The sequence below is a fragment of the Polistes dominula genome, unplaced genomic scaffold (assembly GCF_049000335.1).
Source record: "Polistes dominula isolate Pdom_NZ unplaced genomic scaffold, Pdom_raw_medaka contig_49, whole genome shotgun sequence".
NCBI lineage: Eukaryota > Metazoa > Arthropoda > Insecta > Hymenoptera > Vespidae > Polistes > Polistes dominula.
Window position 1 is genome coordinate 4,019,080 of NW_028300914.1, and position 19,813 is coordinate 4,038,892.

The 19,813-nt window shown below is 28.5% G+C and overlaps 1 protein-coding gene across 3 annotated transcripts in view; it reads right to left on the reverse strand.

The window, feature by feature from the left end:
* The window catches only part of LOC107068971 (uncharacterized), a 99,901-nt gene that overhangs the window by 42,292 nt on the left and 37,796 nt on the right, over positions 1–19,813 (reverse strand). Inside the window, exon 1 of one of the 3 annotated variants that reach the window (XM_015325849.2) lies at positions 7,995–8,058. The exons of 1 other annotated variant lie outside the window; for it this stretch is intronic. The gene's annotated coding sequence lies outside the window, so the exon portion shown is untranslated. Of the gene's footprint in view, positions 1–2,899; positions 3,045–7,994; positions 8,059–19,813 lie in introns of those variants that run through there. One more of the 3 variants, XM_089169977.1, reaches the window with a different exon arrangement.

The following is a 19,813-nucleotide window of genomic DNA, read 5'->3' on the forward strand; positions in this document are numbered from 1 at the left end:
TCAGTGTTGACAAACTCAATAAATAAAGCTGAGAGACATTGAAAAGAAATTGACGAAGGTGATGATATCATCTTCTAACATTTGATTCATTTTTTAGGACATTCTAATCGTATTATATTCTACCGTTTATTATTTTTCCAAATTTTGTTAGAAAAATATTAATCAAATTTTATATTTTTATTATTTGATTTAATTTTAATTATAAAATTTGTATTAATGATAATAATAATTTATTGGAATAAATTAAGGTTTTAAGATACGTATAAAGTGAGGATACATTTTTATCAATATATTTCTTATGTTAAACAACAAACTTATATATGTTACCAATGGTACTAAGTTAGGATGAATGATACTTAAAATAAAAAAAAATATTCTTCTTTTTGTATCTTTAATTTTATCTAATTAAATTTAATCTTTCGTCTTGATCTTTGTGAAAATATTTAATATAATTAATTAATTTTATATAGTTAAAAAAATAAAACCCATAGAAATATAGCATTTAAAATAATTCTAAGATGAGATTGTTAATGCTGTTGTACATATTATTTGTTTATATTTAACAATAAATCGATAAATAAGTTAGGAATTATTTACTAAGTAATAAAAAACGATTTTGAAAAATGAAAATGATCATATATCATTGTTTTAGTAAGACAATATTATTAAATAGTATACATATATCTATCAATAGAAAAAAAATACATTATTAAATTTGAAAGCCAATCAACGTGATCGTATTCGTATGGATATTTTCTTCAATACGATAGATCATGTTATAGTTTAACAATGAGCTAAATCTGATACTTTTTAAAACAATTGAACACTAGGAGAATGAATACCATCGAATAATCATTTGAATTGGAAAATGAATTCGGATTTCTTTTCAATGTTTCCGATTGATAAGTGACCGACGTCAATTTCAACCCTTTACTTTTTTTTGTCTCCTCTATTTCAAGGCTTTTGTTCACTGACGTCTCTATTATTTCTTTCATCTTCCTTTCATTCTACAAATAGCATTCATCTACGAACATATATTCAGAGATGAGAATTATGAAACACAGGAGGAGGTAAACAAAAAAATAAAATCAATTCTTCATTGCAAAAACACAAATATTTTCTTTACGTGATCTAAGTAAAATTTGCGTGCGACAAGTAAACTTATCGCACACAAATAAACGTTTGATTTATTCAAAACTCATGCTGTAATTGTAAAATGGGTAATTAGCTATTTTTCAACCGCAACAGCTGGAGCAAAGATACTACTTATCCCGCATGAGTAATAAAAAAACTATTTTCTTTAGTGGTAAATTAAAAATTATAGATATAATCGTAAAATATTTGAAGAACTATGTATACTACTCGAATTTTAGAATTGGTAATAGTTGGAACCCCACTTCTTATACTCACTTTTCTTTCATTTCTAAACTATATAGTTACTTTCTTTTTCTTTTTTCTTCTCTTTATTTATTTATTTTTTTTTCATTTTCTTTCTTTTCTTTTCTTTTCTTTACTCTTGGCCCCCAGTAATTGTAAAGTTTCGCTTATAGCGATAACAAGTCGACGCTTTTGCGAAACAACGTGCCGGAAGCCGAATAAGCTTCGTCCTTGCATTTTCTCCTTGTTATCCTTCTTTGATAGCGTTTCAAGAAAGCGTCGGGGCGTGGTTCTCAAAGATACGAGCTCGGATAAATGAAGAAAGAAAAAGTGCAAGGTAAGATAGAAAGAAAAAGAAAATATACAGTAATGTAGAGAGAGAAAAGAGAGAGAGAGAGAGAGAGAGAGAGAGAGAGAGTAGTAGCCTCGTCATCGCAACGAATATAAGTAAAGACAAAGACAAAGAAGTAGTAAAAGTAGTAGAAGTAGTAATAGTAGTAGTAGTAGTCAACGAAAACGATGGCAATGCTACGCGTAAGGCCTGAAGCTATAAACGGAAAAGAAAAACTATTTTGTTTCGTTTCTACTTTCTTCCCTTCCTTTTCTTGCCTGGAGAAAACATTTCTCAGAAGCTAAGTCGACATTTTTTAATGGGCAGAAGAAGAAGAACAAACTGACTGGATAAATTAACGTAACTTACTTTGGTTGTCTTGAGGGGATAAAAGAAAAAAATAGAAAGTTGATAATTAACAGCAGATTTATGGGAGAGAATTGTCAATTTAACTAATTTTGTATATTTCAAAAGATTAACAAATTAAAAACATTCAAAATTTGTCGTGTCTAGTTGTTATTTTATTTCTCATTTCAATTATATTTATGTATTAAATAATTAAATATTTAATGTTTTTATTATACAATAATTTTTTTTATATAATATAAATATATATTATATAAAAATGTAATAATATATAATTATATAATAAATATAATAATAATTTTTATATTTAATAATTACTTTCTCATTCAAAATATCGTATTTAATTATTCTTAGAAATATTTATATCTGTACTTCCAATTGAAATTCTTCTCTGTTATTTACGTCTCTTAAATTTCTACTGTTCTTATATATTTATATATACATTCACATGAGACAGGAAACACTTCTTCTTATTCATTTTGGAATTTCTCTTATCTTCACAGATATACATATATATATATACATTTTAAACAAATTTAGTGTTTATTAATGAAACCGAATCAATCTCTCTGCACCTAATATGGTATACATATTAAATATATGAAAATAATTGAATATATTAATTAAATAAAAATATAAATTATTATTTATCTTTATAATATAGAACAACATTTATGTAACATAATAAATATAAAACATTTTATTTATTCGTTAACTAAGACTATTTTTAAGAATCACGTTCGTATAGTAGTAAAAAGGAATATCAAGTAGAAGTATGTTTTCTATTTTTGTAGTCTGTTTTTCTTTTCTTTCTTTCTTTCTTACCTTTTCCTATACCAACAGGACGAAAATGTACTCGATAAAGTTATTCCAGTCGCAGGTCTCATCCATCTTAGTCCTCTTAAGGTTTTCTCGCGTGCCCACGCCCTCGTACTTATGCATGCTAGAGAAGATCGAAAGGCTAGAAATGTGTTCGCAACACAAATTACACCACCTTTTTCTAGTTACTTTTTTCCGAAACATTTTTCTAAAATAAAAAGTTTAGAAGAAAATGTTCTTTTTATAAGAATGTAGCTGCGAAGGTGAATCGAATTGACAGTGTTGATCGAAATCTAGTGTGTCGGAATTGTCATTTGTTTTCTTTGATGTATTGTGTATTTACAAAGAAATAAGATTTACCTGGGTAACGTCTTTTAAAAACTCAAACTACATGTTTTTTTAAACACCCTATACAAACTTAAAAAATAACAAACGAATTTTAATTTATTTTCTTTTATTTATTTTTATCTAACTTAAGATTTATTAAAATCATAAAACAAAATTAAAGAATAAAATTGTTTATCCGTATATAAAATACAACATAATTAATCAATGGAACTTAGCTACCTTGGATTACTGGTTCCCATAAGATAACAAAAGTCAAATAACATGACTATGGTTAATAAAATAGATGATTCATCATTTAAAAAAAAATATCATGTATTGTTTATTTCAAAAAGACGATTAAAAGATGAATGATAGATTATTAGTCAGGTATTAGAACATGTTTTAAGATAAGTGACTAGAATTCGTAATAAGGAGATAATAAAAAGACAAAAATATAAGATATTTATAGGAACGATCATAGTAACCTATTACGAGGGTCTCATTTTTCTTGATATAGGAGAGGTTAAGAGAAAATGATAGAAGAAAACAAAGGGAAAGAACGTGTTGTCTCAAGGAAAAAGAAAATCGTTATTCTTCAGAAGTGAGTCTGTTTAAGGAAACATCCTTGTACGTAGTCTCCGATTATGGCATTTCCTTTGTCTTTTTTTTTGTAACAAGCTTTTATAAGTGTTCGTACGTGAGTATTACAAATATCCTATAAAAAATGCGTATATAAAAGTGCTTAAATATTTATCTCACGTATACCTATCTTCTAAGAGTACTCGTTTTTTTTTCTTCCATTCTACACCCTTCTCTTTTTTTTTTCTACCGATCGTCTACAAACTTTTAAGCCGGACACGATGACGACGATTGTTCATTTGAACAATACAAACGACCCCCACGAACAAAGAAACCGAAAACGGTTGACCCAAGCGTCGAGGAAATTTTACGAGCTGAAAACGCGTCGATGACATGGGGGGTTGGAAAAGAAAAGGGGATTATAAGTGGTAGGAGAATGGTACACTAGTAGGGTTGTACAAGCATCTAAAAGTATGGGGGTTGTAACGTCGAGTGGAATGAAAAAAATAGAAAAAAAAGGGACATCGATATTGTTGGATGGAATTCTTCTTTCTGTAGAGGATAATAAAAAAAAAGAAAACCAACCCCCTTCCCTCACTCCCTCTACTACCACTATGCAACTATTAAACTTCGAACATTTATTTAAGTATACTGAATATCAATTTTGTTGAGATTATTGTCAATATTCGTTTATTTGTTATTAAATTCATTCAATTTTTCGATTGGTTAGGATTTTATTTGAACTAAAATTGCCCAATTAATTTGAAATAAATGGAAAGCATTTTTCTTTATAAAAACAAATTTCAAAATATTCATTCGAATAAATGTTTTGAAATAACTACACGGTTTTTCAAATGTTCATGTAAGGTATAGTCAAATTATATTATTTATCTGGTTTATTTATTATCAAAATTTTATCAAAAATTGTGAAAATGACTTACTTTTTGATCGGGTTAACTGATAAAAGAATTCGTATTTCTGTGTAAATATGAATGAAAATAATACCGTATGTCATATTTTAGTCAAAAAAATGTAATATTAAATTTTATTAATTCTAATTAAAATAACAAATAACATTGTTCCAAATAATTAGATCATATTAAATATCACGACTTGTATTTTATGTTAATTAAATTAATTTTCATTTTTATTTCGATATATTTCATATCGAACATTTTCAATGGTTATTAACTATCTCGAGGCATGTTTACATTCACATTATTTTAAATTAATATCATTCATATAATACTATCTAGAAGCTACGATAAGTCCACGTAAAACAACTTAATTTTCGAACGGTCGTTCGTTCGTTCCTGCGTTCTTTGTTTATTCGTTAACTTCGAAAATAAACGTGGAAATATAAACGCGCGAACGATGGAGTGAATATTTTCGACGTTTATTTAGTTTGATCGGGTGGTAAAAACAGCGATGCTATGATCAAACAACGTAACATCATTTCATTCCATATTGATTACCAACCACGATATTATTCTCAATTTTTTATTAATACAAAAAATATAAAAAATATTCCTTTTAAAAGAATCGATTTATTTTCAAAAGTAAACCAACAAAAAAAAAATATTTATTATAAAACTAGAATTAAAGTAAATAATTAATAATCTATCTATCGTATAATCTAATAGATTTTTTAATACAAAAATTCAGATCTATATCTTATACTTATAAAATAAGTATGAGTTAATGTTTATCAATAATAAATGATGCATAAAACAAGATAGAATCGTTGAAACGAATCAGCATGTCATTGATTTAAATTCGCAGTCGTTGCTAATATGTCACCAATGTCCAAAGTTTTGACATTGAATTGCAAATGCACCGTACGCAGTCAAAACGCTAATAGTAGGAGGAGTAGGAGAAGGGGGAAAGGGGGTGAAGAGGGGGGAAAAGGAATTATAGGACTACTTGCACTAACATATGTGTATTTATATGTACATATTTGTATATGTATGTATGTATGTATACATATACACGAGTGTATGTAGATATGTATGTATGCATGTATGTATGTTACATATGTAGGTGGAAGGGTGACGAATACTTTTGTAACAGGTCGGTAGTTTACCACAACCCTGACGCAATTAATGAGAACGCGTGAGCTAACATGCGTTACGGAAACACGTGTAGCGTGCTTAAACGTGGCCAGTGCCACATTATAATCCATTAACAATTAACGAACTACTAATGAAATAGAACGCTTGTCGCTTCACGTTCATTGGTTGTTCTCAAAATGGGCCGATCGTTTTGAGTACCAGTGGCTTTTGAATTTTAAAATTATATTAAATATTTATGAAACGTTTTGTTTTTTCTTTTTTTTTTGTCATATTTTTGTCATTAAACAATTAATAATTGATTTAATTTGAAGGTTTATGAAGAAATTAACGTGGGAATGATATTATAGTATTATTTATGTTACTATAATTAATAGATTTATTGTAGGTGATTATTACAGTTATTATGGTCTATTATACTAATTTAACTAGTAGGTTGTTGTGTATATGTCATTGTAGTAAATGTGTCATTAATAGGGAAATAGGATTGCGTTTACATTGGTATATTTGATTATTGATTATTAATTGTTTACAATTTATTCAGGCTTAGAATATGTAATGTTATTAATTAGTTTATTAGTATAGTATTATATAGTATATATAATGCTATTATATTTAATTATATAATACTATAATAATTACAATATACTGGAGAAAATGATAGAAAGTATATCTTTCTTGTGTGAATAAATATTTTTCATATTTGATCAAATTGAATATTTTACAAATTTGTATAAATAAAATTAACCTATAGGGGCATTATTATTCTATTCAGCACAAATCTTCGCAAAATTTAAAAACGTGTCTAAAACATGGATAAACTGAGATTCCTATAATTCAATTGTCTTGTTGCACTATTTAATAAATTTAAGCATATAAATTGAGTCATTAATATTTTTATGGCATTGTATTATATTTTCCTTATTACAATTCCGATAAAATACCATACGAATTTAATCCCGTCAAAGGAAAGTTCAACAAATTAACATCGTCATAAAAATAACAAAATAAAATATGATATTTTATAACTCGTATATTAATCGTGTGTATTTATGTCATGTATCCTAATGAAATTGTAATTATTTATAATTGTTCGAATATAAAAGGTATTTATTTATATGCAAATAAATCCGATAAATAGGGCTGGATTTATGTCGATTGAATTTCTCGACAAGGAAGTTGTCAATATAAGACGAGCAGCTTTTCGTCGTTTCCGGTCTGATAGAAAACCGTCGAAAAGTAGGAAGGGAGACTTTGAAGACTCGTCGATCACATGTCGATGTTCAAGTAACTATGAAACGTCTTGAATGAAGTAGGTAATATATATATATATATACATTCCTTTGGAAATCTGTCGTTGTAAGCGAAACTGAAACGTCATTCCAAGTGGAATGAAAAAAAGCTATAGGAAAACTTGAGTAGCAACGTGTCAGTTATTATTCAGCCAGTTAGTCGAGTTCAGAGGTTCCCAAACTTATTCGGGGGATAAGAGGGTGTGTGTGTGTGGGAGGGGAGTAGGTGATGGTAAATATCAATCACTCACTTATTTTCAATCAGAAAATTATTTAAACGTCAAATACCTGTTTTGCTTGACTATATTTCTATGAACATTGAACGTATATCTTGCGCTTGGTTTAAACTTAAACTTCAAAGAAAATTGGAAAGATGAAAATTTATGCGAAAATAAAAAGAAAGAAAGAAAGAAAGAAAGAAAGAAAGAAGGTAAGTTTTAAATACAGAAAAAAAAAAGGAAGAAAAAAATTAGCAAAACTAGTGGTATGGTAGTATAGTAGCAACATATATATATCAACTGCACAAATTACGTTTATCTCGCGGGACGCGAAACTTGCCGAGTGGGTTTTCCTGTCGCCACCACCATTCCCGTTTTTCCGAAATGAAAGTGTGCCTAGCTTACTTTTTCTCATCTTTCATCTCTGTCTCCTTTTCTCTCTCTTTCCCAGTCAACCCCACAAACGACTCAAACCCCAGACGAAGATGGAAATAAAATTTGTTCTTTTTTCGACTTGCGCGTTGCCACAACGAATGAACGAAGGAATGAACGAACGAACGAATAATCGAATCAACGTGTTCCGTGGCAACAAAGTTTCTACGAAAGCCGAACTTACCGTAACACGGTCTTTTCCTGCATCTAATTAGGCCGAACTTTACGCGATGGCGACTAACGATCGGAGAGGGTGAGAAAGAATTACTTGGCTAAGGGAAACGGAGACCGTACAACCACCGGTGAAAAACCTCTTGGTGAGTAAGGGTGGGAAAAGCAGGCAGCTAGAGAGGGGGTAGTTAGAACGAACAGAAGAAGTGGGTGGGCCGATGAGGGTGAGGATAAGGGTGTGGGACAATCCGCGACTCGATATTCGCCAACTTTCGTCGCATTTTCATCCGACCCGCTTTTAATTAAGTTGGCCGTAGCTTCTAGCAAATAAGACGAAAAGAGAGAGAGAGAGAGAAAAAGACTAATGCATTTTCAAAGTAGAAAATAGCTTTAGTTGTGTATAACCCTTTTTTTCTTTTTATTTTCCTCGTCTCACAGTCTTCTTTTCTCAGTCTGTCCTCTTTCTGGAAATCTTACACTCACCTATTTTTATTCTTCATTTTTTTACGTTCACTTCTTTATACAAATCTACGAATCCCCGCACAATTCTCTCCTACCACATCCCACTTTTCTTTGGGTACCTTCCTTCTTATTCGTTTTGATTTCTATCGGATCATCATTGGCCTTTATAACAGACTAGAAGAGGACTATCTTCTTCATGGAAAAAAAAAAAACAAACTCATTTCGTGACAAAATATTTTTATGCGTAACATTATTTACATGCAAACTCATTTTATGCAAATCTTTTTGAAACGAACGAACGAACGAACCAACGAATGAACGAACGAACGAACGGACGAGCGAATGAACGAAACGTCGTTACAAAGTTTCTATAGTAATCACGCGTACGTCGAAGCGACGTTGCGAAAATGTTGTTGCCCCACGGTTTTTGCGGGAACTGGGATCGTAAAATAAAAAGTAGTGCGACGCAGCACGGTGCGGATTGTATTTCAAATTTTTATTCACTATCGTGTCGTGCAACGTTACCCCGGGTATCGACTGCTGTTTGAAGGAAGAAATTAAAAAAAAAAAAAAATAGAAAAAAGAACAATAAAGAGGAAAAATATACGAAAGGAAAGTAAAAGAAAGAAGAAGAAATAAAAAAAAAAACGAAGATGCTTTGCACTAGCGCACAAATGTGAAAATAGAAAAATAAGAGGGATGAAATTGGTGGTCGAGGGGGGGGGGGGAGGAGTTTGTAGAGAATTTATAGAAAGACAACGTTTACGTCTTCCATTCGTTATGAGTGCATACAATTTTAATACGCTTGCTCGAAAACACGCGTTTAACGTTTATATCGAATAAACAAACACACATGAGCAAAGTATATAAAGAGAACCTTTTTGATAGTACTTTACGTTTCGATCGATTTTGAGATTACTATCGTATTTCATCATGATCGTTATTCTATACGATTAAAAACGCACGGCCTTTGAAATTTTAATTCCTGTTATCTCGTTTTGACAGATCAATAATCGGTTTGAAAAAAATTCGATATTTTATCAATTAAAATGTATTGGGAGTGTGGAAATGTGGCATAGAAATAATTCTCTTTTTTAACAGGAATGTTATATTTGTTTTCTTCTTTTTTTTTTTGTTGATAATATGATTGATATAATATTTATAGTAAACGTTATTATAAATTGTACTATTGTACATTTTTTATTATTGTACTATTAAGTAAAACATGAATATGAGTGTTTTTTAGTTAGATGTAAGATAATAAGAATTTTGATTATTAAGTTATTATATTCATAAGAATTTATAATGAAATGCGACTTAAAAGAAAAAAGACTCTATAATATAGTAATAAATTTAATAATAGCTAATATTAAAAAATACTGCAAATAAAATATTACACTTTCTACAAATTATAATTCTTACATAATAAATACAATTTAGATGTTAACGATACAATAATAAAGTCAAACAATGAGTCAAAAATTTTCAGTAACCAAAAGAAAGTAACCACCATAAATGTTACTCCATCCAAATGGTATTATAAAAAATAAAATAAAGTATAAAAAAAAAGGTTGACCTATCAAATATATAATAATGTTAAAATAAGTAATATCGTAAAAAAATAACGAAAAGAAATGTAAGAAAAAGAAAAAAAAAGAGATAAAAATGAGGAAAAAAAAAGATTAGCACACGTACGTAACTTTCCATCATAGATTTCATATCCGACGTATAATTTTTCATAAAAGTTCACAGGCATATCGTTCGGTTGAAGGCTGAAACTGGCGACGTAGCTCAAAAATGTCCTCGTATGGCGAGAACGGTTATATAAATCTCGTTAGGTAATATTATACGACGGATGTCGTTACAGGAAGGGAAAATTCTACGACGACGAAGACGACGAAGACGACGAAGACGAAAACTACTACTTGCCTTTTCTTTTTTCTTTTTTTATTATTATTTTTACGCGACATTACTTCGCATTCTGATATTTTAACGTCGATAAACAACAACAATAATATTAGTTGATGCAAGATGTGGAATATAAGGGGGGGGGGTGGAGGAAGAAAAAAAAGGAGAATAATTACTAAAAACCAAGCTCAGTGGTGCATGAGAAAAAGTTTCCAATTATCAAGGCAAATATTAAACGAGTTTTGTTTATTTCTTTTTTTTTTTATATATACCAACGCTTCGCAATTTTTATTTTAACTGAAACGGTCCATCGGTCGCACGGATTAACCGGAGAATTTGCAACCTATACCGACCTCAATGTCTCTGATTATTTACCGGGATATTATTCGTATAAGTTTTATAAATGATAGTTACTTTTTTTTTTAATCTCTTTTCCTTTACTCTCTTTTTGATACTGTATATGATTATACTCATCTGTATATAGCTTTAGTGGATTTTTCTTATTCGAACGGATACGCGTAATTTTGTTTTTTTTAAATTTATATTTTTAAAAATTATACGAATAATATTAATAAATAATAAATAATGTGATTAATATTTAAATATATATATTAATAAGTTATATGATTTTTATAAATAAACTTTTATATATGTATTAAGGGAATCTATCAATTATAGATTTTAGTATTTTTGTCTTTATATTAATGGTAAATAACTCAATAATTATGAATTATATAAACTGCAAATTATAGACTGTATAAATTGCAAGGCCTTTTAATTTACTAGAAAACAATAATGATTACACGACCTTTACCTTGATCGGTTTTATGTTTTTTATCTATCACTAAATGCTATTATGATGTTGATTATGGCTGTGATCTGTTCTATAGATCTGATGATTATTGAATTGATGATCTGATGATACGTTACTTGCTGATATGCTGTTTGCTGTTCTTGCTTAATGCTGTTCTGCTGCGTCGTCAGAAGCTGATGTGAATTCTAAGTGATCACGTGAAGTGAATCGAATTGAATTAGAAGTGAATGATGTGGTGCTGCTTCATGGGTTTTTATAATAATAAGATGATTGACATTCCTTCTTTAAGTTCACTGTTAAATAACTTGAAAGTACACCTGCATAGTTTCATAATGACAACTATATGACGTATATAAGTTATACCTGAGTTGTGTTTGATTCGCTAGTTTGTTTGTTTTCTTGTTTCTAGTAATGTGCTGTACTATCCTTTTGCATCTTCGGATACGATTCTTTTAAGGTTCAAAAAATGATTTCGAAAATCATGCTTCTCTATTTATTCTTCTCGTTACGTTTTTTCGTAATAAAAGTCTCATTTATTTATTGACATAAAAAAGAAAAGTAATTGCAAAATTTGATATTATAATATGTGCCCATAATTATGAAAGTGGTTTAATGTAAGTCATATTATATCTCTTGGCTCAAAATATTTAAAGAATTATATATGACCACTAAATGAATTCTATATTATTATTAAACTAACAAACACTATCTAAAGGTTTATTTTTATCAATATTGAATTTTATCAATATTGAAAATTACATTGAATTAATCTAGTTTAAAATAATGTGGTGTGAAATAACTTATAAATTCATTTTTTTTTTAATTTTGACTTTTAAACTACTTTTATAATTATAGGACACATATACAGATGAATTCAATTTGATTTGTTTATATAAATATACGTCATTTTTCTTGAATTCTAATGCAATGAAATTTGTGGTTTAAAATTCGTCACTGTTACTACTAAACGGTTACAGAACTATGTAATTTTAAGGAAAGTAAACTATAATTTTTCACCACAACGTTTTGCCTCGACTATACGTAAAAGTACCTTTGGCATCGACAAAGCCGTTAAAGTCACCGACTAGAGGAACTCGTTGGAGAATTTATAAAAGTGAGAAAAAAAAAAGAAAAAGAGCTGCTTCAGCAGAGACGTTAAGAACGACTTATATTATACGTACCACCCTACGGGAATATACGAACGCGTTAAAACTATCTTACGAGGTTAAAAATGTACAGAATCGTCCCCCCTTTTTTTCATTTTTAATATTTCATTTTGATTATTATTATTAATATAATGGGAATAATACTTTTTATTTTTATATTATACTTGTGGTTAATAATTCATCGTTTATTGCATAGGTATTTTTTTTATATTATTAAAACGAAACATTAATTCGTTTTATTATTTGAGAAAATAAAAATAAATACTTAATTTTTTTTTTTTTAAGCAAACAACACATTTTTCTGATTACGAAATTAACGCATAGTTGGATTTAAAATTTAAAGAACATAAAATATATATCCAGTATGTAAATTAAGTTCTGTAATTTTTGTAATAACAAATTTATAGATTTAGGAATTTTTGATTAATAACTTGTACACAAAGATTAGCAATTTAATAATATACGAACGAAATTATTGGAATTGCAATAAAACAAGAAAAATACGTATTTTGTTTTTTATTTTGATCGTTGATATTATAAAATAAAAAAATAAAATAAAAATGAGAAGTGGATTTTATTTGATATGTGAAGTAAAGTCTTATCTTTAAGTTCGTTTATCGCGTTCAGTTTAGTGTGAAAAATCGAGAGAGAAAAGAAAAAAATTGGCAAAAACTCGATCGATGGAAAGAACTCAAGGGGCTGTTTCTATTCTTTTTTTTTTTTCTTTTTTTCCTCAAGATTACTCTTGTTAAAGATCGAAAGAGTTATCGAGACGTACGGAGCTCTTAAACTACTTCTTTTTCTCTGTCTCGCGAAAAAGAGTGTTTCGAGAAGGTAAGAAAGTGGAAAATCCGTCGTAAGGGAGAGAATTAACGGCAACCAGTCTGTCCTTTATCGATAATTTCACCATGAGATCATGAATTTCAATTGGATCGTTGTTAATCGTTTGTTGATTATTAAAAAAAAACAAAAAGAAAGAAAAGAGAAGAGAAGAGAAGAAATATTTTATTCAAGTAACAATTAGTATAGCAAGCATTGAAGAATGAAAAAAAAAATTAATTGATTTTTAAATAATAAAAAGAAAAATGATATTTGGCGTATACAAATTGATAGAAAAAAAATGACTAACGAAACAAATTACAATTAAAGTGTCAATATTTAAAAAGTGAGGTTGGCAATTAAGAAGCTTACTTACATAAAAATAATAGTAATAAAATTAATAGAAAATGAGTTCTAATCCCGACCTGATCCCAGAAACTGATGAGAGTTTTGACGAGGAGTCTATACCACCTGAAATAGTGGTAATTTTTCTTTAATTTTCAGTTCTTTGATTTTGATCTGGGGGGGAGGCTTCGCCCCTTCCCAACCCCTCACCAGGGCTTTGCCCCTGGATCCCAGATTTGCGTGACAGTATGGTACCGCATTTGTAATAAAAAATAGTGTTTGCAACTCGTGCGATGTTGTCGATTGCCCACTCAAGCGAATGAGCGGACTCGCTTCGCTCGTTGGAAATCAACAACTTATCGCACTAGTTGCACAACAGACTAAAAATTAATAAAATAAAATGAATATAAGAAGTAGGTTAACTATTGACAACTAAAAAATTTGAATACCTATAGTTTTTCAAATATTTTACAACTATCTGAAACTTTAAATTTACCAAAGTAAATAGTAAAATGTAAATAATAAAAAATAAGAAAAGAGAAATAAATTTAGAAATAAAAGAAAAATAAGTATAAAAAGTTAGGTCAACTATTGACAACCACAAAAATCGAATACTCATAGTTCTTCAAATGTTTTACAACTATCTAAAACTTTATTTTTACCAATGCAAATAGTAAAGAAGTAAATAATGAAAAATACAAGAAAAATTAGTGTAAAAATTGAGGTCAACTATTGGTAATTCTAAAACTTGAATACCCAAAAGTTCTCCAAATATTTTACAAGTTATTTGAAACTTTACATTTACCAACTCAAATAATAAAAAATAAATAAAGAAATCTAAAAAAATCAACTCCAAATGATTCATGTTGCTTACTACTTTTCTCTCTCTCTCTCTCTCTCTCTCTCTCTCTTTCTCTCTTTTATATTTTATTATTTTTAAATACATAACAATTATCGTAACTTTTGAAAAGAGTATCAATAATCATTAAATAAAATAAATAAAATATAAATAGGAAAGATATTTTAGATGAAATTAGTTGTTAATACTAAAATGTACGGATTCAACATAAAGTGGTCGAATTCAGGAACCACACAGAATCTGAGAATATACGAATAGAGAAGCTATTACCAAATTCGCTAGCCTAATCTCTCACTCCCTCTCTTTCTCCCTCTTTCTCTCTTCATGTTGTACCTCGATGGTCACAGCAATTGCTGTGCTGGACCGATTTCAATTTGCCAACCTCCAAAGAGTGCATAGCTTCGACCAACTAATTACTTTGATCACGAACGACATTCTAACACAACGCGTTCGTGTTTTCCTCTATGTTTGTTTGTATGTACAAGCAAATAGGTGCTGACCCTTCAAAATGTTCTCGTTGAATTATAGTTTCTATTGTTGATTAAAACTTCATACGTTAATACATAAATACGCGAACAAATATTTAATTAATTATTCGTCATAACATATGAGAAGTCAAATGTAATTAAAAGTTAATAAAGGGGAAAAAATCAGGAAATTATTGTTCAAATGAAAAAAAAAACAACAAACGAATAAGTTCGAATGAACAAAATCTGCAAAGTTTTTACCTTTTCTTTTTCAAGCTTGATAAACCCTACACTCTTAAGTATATAATAGTAATAGTAATAAATGTATTGGTTAAATATTTTTCCTAGCAAACTAAAAGTTTTTTTTTTTTTTAATGAAAGCCATAAATTAAGAAGAAGAAAAAAAGAAATAATAACAATAATACAAAAAAAAATAAAAATAAAAGAAACAACAGAAAAAAGGGAAAGAAAAGTTGAAAATGTCTTTTCAAGCTTGGTAAACTTTATCCAGGGTATAGAATAGTAATAATAATAGTGTGTGGAGGGTTAGTTTGTTCATAGCTGGAGGCTTATTCACCAATCACGAAGCAACGAGTTACCTCTCTTTTCTTCGTTTATTTTCAACGTAGCTTGCACACAAGCTAAAGTGAATATATATATGAAGGTATATGTATTTGTATTGGTATAAAGAATTCATCTCTTCTCATCCAAGTCTCACATATATATATATATACAAATACAGATTCATATACAGTTATTTAACAAAAAAGAAGAAAAAAGAGAAATATAGGTAGAGGTTATTTTTCCTACGCTTCGAGTAAGCAAAACATCGTACGCGATATCTCTGCGAAGCCGAGTTTTTGCGAGTTTCGTTTTTCTTCCCTCTCATTACTTTTTTCTGTTACCGTCGGCACCGGTAACAGAAGATGAGACCTCGCGTTCTACGCTTGAAATTAGTGCAAAACCGCTCTTCTAAGCCCCGTTTCACCATGGGAAAAAAATATTCCGTAGCATCGTTTGCTTTTACAGAAAATTAGTTTTATGCCTTTGAAATCGCTTCTCTCGTTGGATTATCTACTATGGGCTTATTTTTATTTTTTTTGTTGTTTTTTTTTTCGATTTTATTTTTATTTTTAGAAACTCACGTTTTATACCCTCCATCCTATCCTTTTATCCATCGAATTGAGATCGAGATCGTTAAATTATTCTTTCATTCTTTTTTTTGTTTACTTCTTTTATTTAATCTTTTTTTGTTGTATTTTTTTATTGTTTTTCTAAAATCTTAGATAATACGCAATTCTTCGTTACGTAAATGCTTAATGATTGATTGTTTAAATAATTCATATTTTTTGTATTGATTTAATTAAATAAATGATGTTCTAATAATTGGGCTTAATTATCATTTAAATAAATATACATAAATTTATGCATACAAAAATATACATTAATTTAAAATGATCATAAATTAAATATAAAAATATATAGATTTAATTTTTATATGAATATAAATTTTCCTTTTAAGAAACCTTTCAAGATTAAAAAAAAGACAATCGACTATATAAATTACCCATATCCAATTATTCATTAAATTAATTATAAAGTATAACATATATGCAGTGATTATTTGCAGCAATAATCATACGTTTCCTTGAAAAGATTTTAATGATTTAAGGTAAAAATCGTATATAATATTAAAAAATATCATACTATAAGAATTTTCTTATGCAATCCAGTATACGTGTATGCATATGTGTATGCGTGTTCGTGTTCATATGAGTGCGTATCCTAACAACGAAAACGTAGAGAAACGTAGAGACTAGTGACAAAGAATAATATCCTTTATATATAGTTCAGGTGACTGGAGTAATCCAATCTATTCGTATGAGAACGCGCTCGTCTGAAATGTCGTCGTTGAGTCAACGTTCGCACTTGTAGGACTGCATTAACCATGCAAGAGGGTCGTTGCATCTACGACAAATAGTTGTTGTGTTTGTATATGTCTCAGAAGAGAGATAGAAAATGTTCCATGCCAGGCAAAAGCGAAAATGAGATAGAACGAGAATACGTGAGAAAAAAAGAAATAAAAAATGAAAGAAAGAATGAGAGAGAGAGAGAGAGAGAGAGAGAGAGTAAGAAGAGCAAGGGAAGGGGGCAGAAAAAAAGAGATGAAAAAACAATTGAGAAAAAAGAGTAACGTGGCTGTTAAATTAATTAACGGTCAGGCTTGGCTGAATTATCCTACCAAGTTTTATATCACAAATTGTCGTTACGTTCGGCGAACATTTATAGCTTTATTGTATGGATATTTATACTTTCTTTTGTTTTGTTTTTTTTTTTTACTTTTTGTTTCTTTTCTTTTCCAATTAATGTAGCTTATGAATTGTTTCTAATTATTATTGCATTCTTTTAACGTAAAGTACGTTTTTACTCACTTTTTACGATATCCATGGGAAGGATGGGTACAAAAATTTGTCTCAGTAATTATTTTCGAATTAATTATCGGTTCATTTTTACTATTTCTTTTCTTTTTTTTTCTTCTATGATTATAGTTAGGCTAATAGCTTTACACTCTTAAAAAAAAGAAAAAGAAATGAATACTGATAAACATTCGAGAAGAGTAATTAATTACTCGAAGTTTTTAGAATCTTTTTGTTAATACTGTATAAATAAAGAAATATATTATATTACATATTACATTAGAAGTATTTTGTAATATTATTGTGAATTCTGTCTCTCATTGTTAACGTATTCTCTCAATTATATTATAATCTAAATGAAATTTATACGACAATGAATAAATTTAATATTAAGAGAAAAGAAAAATAAATAAATATCTACACAAATATTCATAATGTAAATGTTGACAATATGCTTTTCTAATTTATCAAATTAATAATCACCCGATGTATAATACATTATCTATTAAAAATAATATAAAATAAAACAATAAAAATAATAATAATATAATATTATTTTCTATTTTCTTTCTTTATATATATATGTGCTCATGATTATGAAAGTGGTCTAAGTCAAAATTAAAATAAAATGAGTTTATCTTATTATATATAATTATATTTATATTTTATTATAAATATAATATAATTATATTAATATTAATATACTATATATATATATATATATATATATATATATATATATATATATAAAATTAAAATAAATAATAAATAATTAATTATAATAAATAATAATATAATTATAATTATATACAATATTTATATTATATTTATTTTTGTAATTATTTATTTTTATAATTTACTTTACATTACATTATTTTAAATTAAATAAATCCAATAAAATCTGTTATAGTTAAATAACAAATAATAATTTCATGTTGTCAAAAATGAATCGTAAGATAATGTTTCTTATTTCAATATTATATAGAGATCATATAGTGTTCTAATGTAATTCTTTAAATATCTCGAAACAAGAGATATATAACTTAGACCACTTTCATAATTATGAGCATTTATATATATATATATATAAAGGGTAATTTTATGTTGAAAAAGAAGAAGAAGAAAAAAGAAAAATGAGCGCATATATATACAAAAACGATGAAATCTTATGTATCCGATTTACTGTTAAGGTATTAAGCAGACTATAGCTCTTGCCTCTCGTCTACTTTCACGATGAAAAGAAGATTTTCATGAGTACGAGAATACGTTGCGCAAACTCTATTTTACTTTCCTGGAAAAGAGGTTTCGCAGGTTATATGATCGATCACTCTCTTCTCTCTCTCTCTCTCTCACCCTCTCCCTTTTCCCAACCAGCCTTATATCTTTCTCTCTTTCCTCTCTCTTTCTCGTATCCAAGCATATTTTTAAGTGTTCTTCACGCAACTTTATCGTAACGTTAAATGTATGAGGCCAGAGAAATGGAAGATCTATATCAAATGTATAACTATATTGTACTGAAAAAAAAGAGTTATCCATTTAACAAAAAGAAAAAAAAGAAACAAAAATTACAAAGATATAAAAAAAAGGACGAAAAAGAAGAGAAAGATTAAAAAAAAAAAAAAAAAAAAGAACAAAAGAAAAAAGAAAGGAAAAAAGCTGTACACAGCGACGTGCTATTCATCTCCAACAGGATGATTGTCTTATCCACGGGACTCTTTGTTTCCCACTTCTTCTTTCTCGACTCTAACTTTTAACGATGTCCTCACTAAACCACGAAAGAATGCCCCCCCCCCAAAAAAAAACCCCGCATCCAATTCCCTTCACTCGCTATCACTCTTTTTCCTTTTTATTCTTTTTCTGTTTTCAACTTGAAACTTTGAATGTCGTCATGTCCCTCACAGAAGTCCTTGAAAGAAAGGTTTGATAAGCAAAAGTGTATTTTTTCGTTTGCTACTGACGGATATACTGATGAATACGATATACATTCAAAAAAAAAAAGAAAAGAAAAAAAAAGGAAAAGGAATAAAATGTATCAGGGAAACAAACGTAGTTACCGAGTTCGTTTGTCAGAAAAATAATAATAGAAATAAACAAGCTATCTAAATGAGAAAGAAAATAATAGGAGAAAGAGAGAGTGAGAGAGAGAAATAAAGAAATGAAAAGGAAGAAGAAGACCTGTTTTAATAATATTCTTCTCAAATTAAAGATTGTGTGTATCCTTCTTCACCTTTCGGACTTCAAGACTGATCGAAATAGAAATACTACTTCTTCTTAACATCCTTCTACTTAACCATCATAATCTTTATTTTCTTCTTCGCCTTTTTCTTCTTCTTCTTTTACTTTAGTTTTTGCTGGTTTCATAATTACGACCAACGGCATCATCATCTGGAATGCTTAATATTATTCTCTCATAAGAATTTTGTTTTCGAACTTATAAACACACTGGGATGCTCCGGCACGCGTTGCTCTAGCTTTAGTATAAAATGTTGATTTAATATAATTCTAAACTGTTTAGTAAAACTAAATAATAGATAAAACAATAATTACAAGAAATATGTACAACTAGTTCTAAATA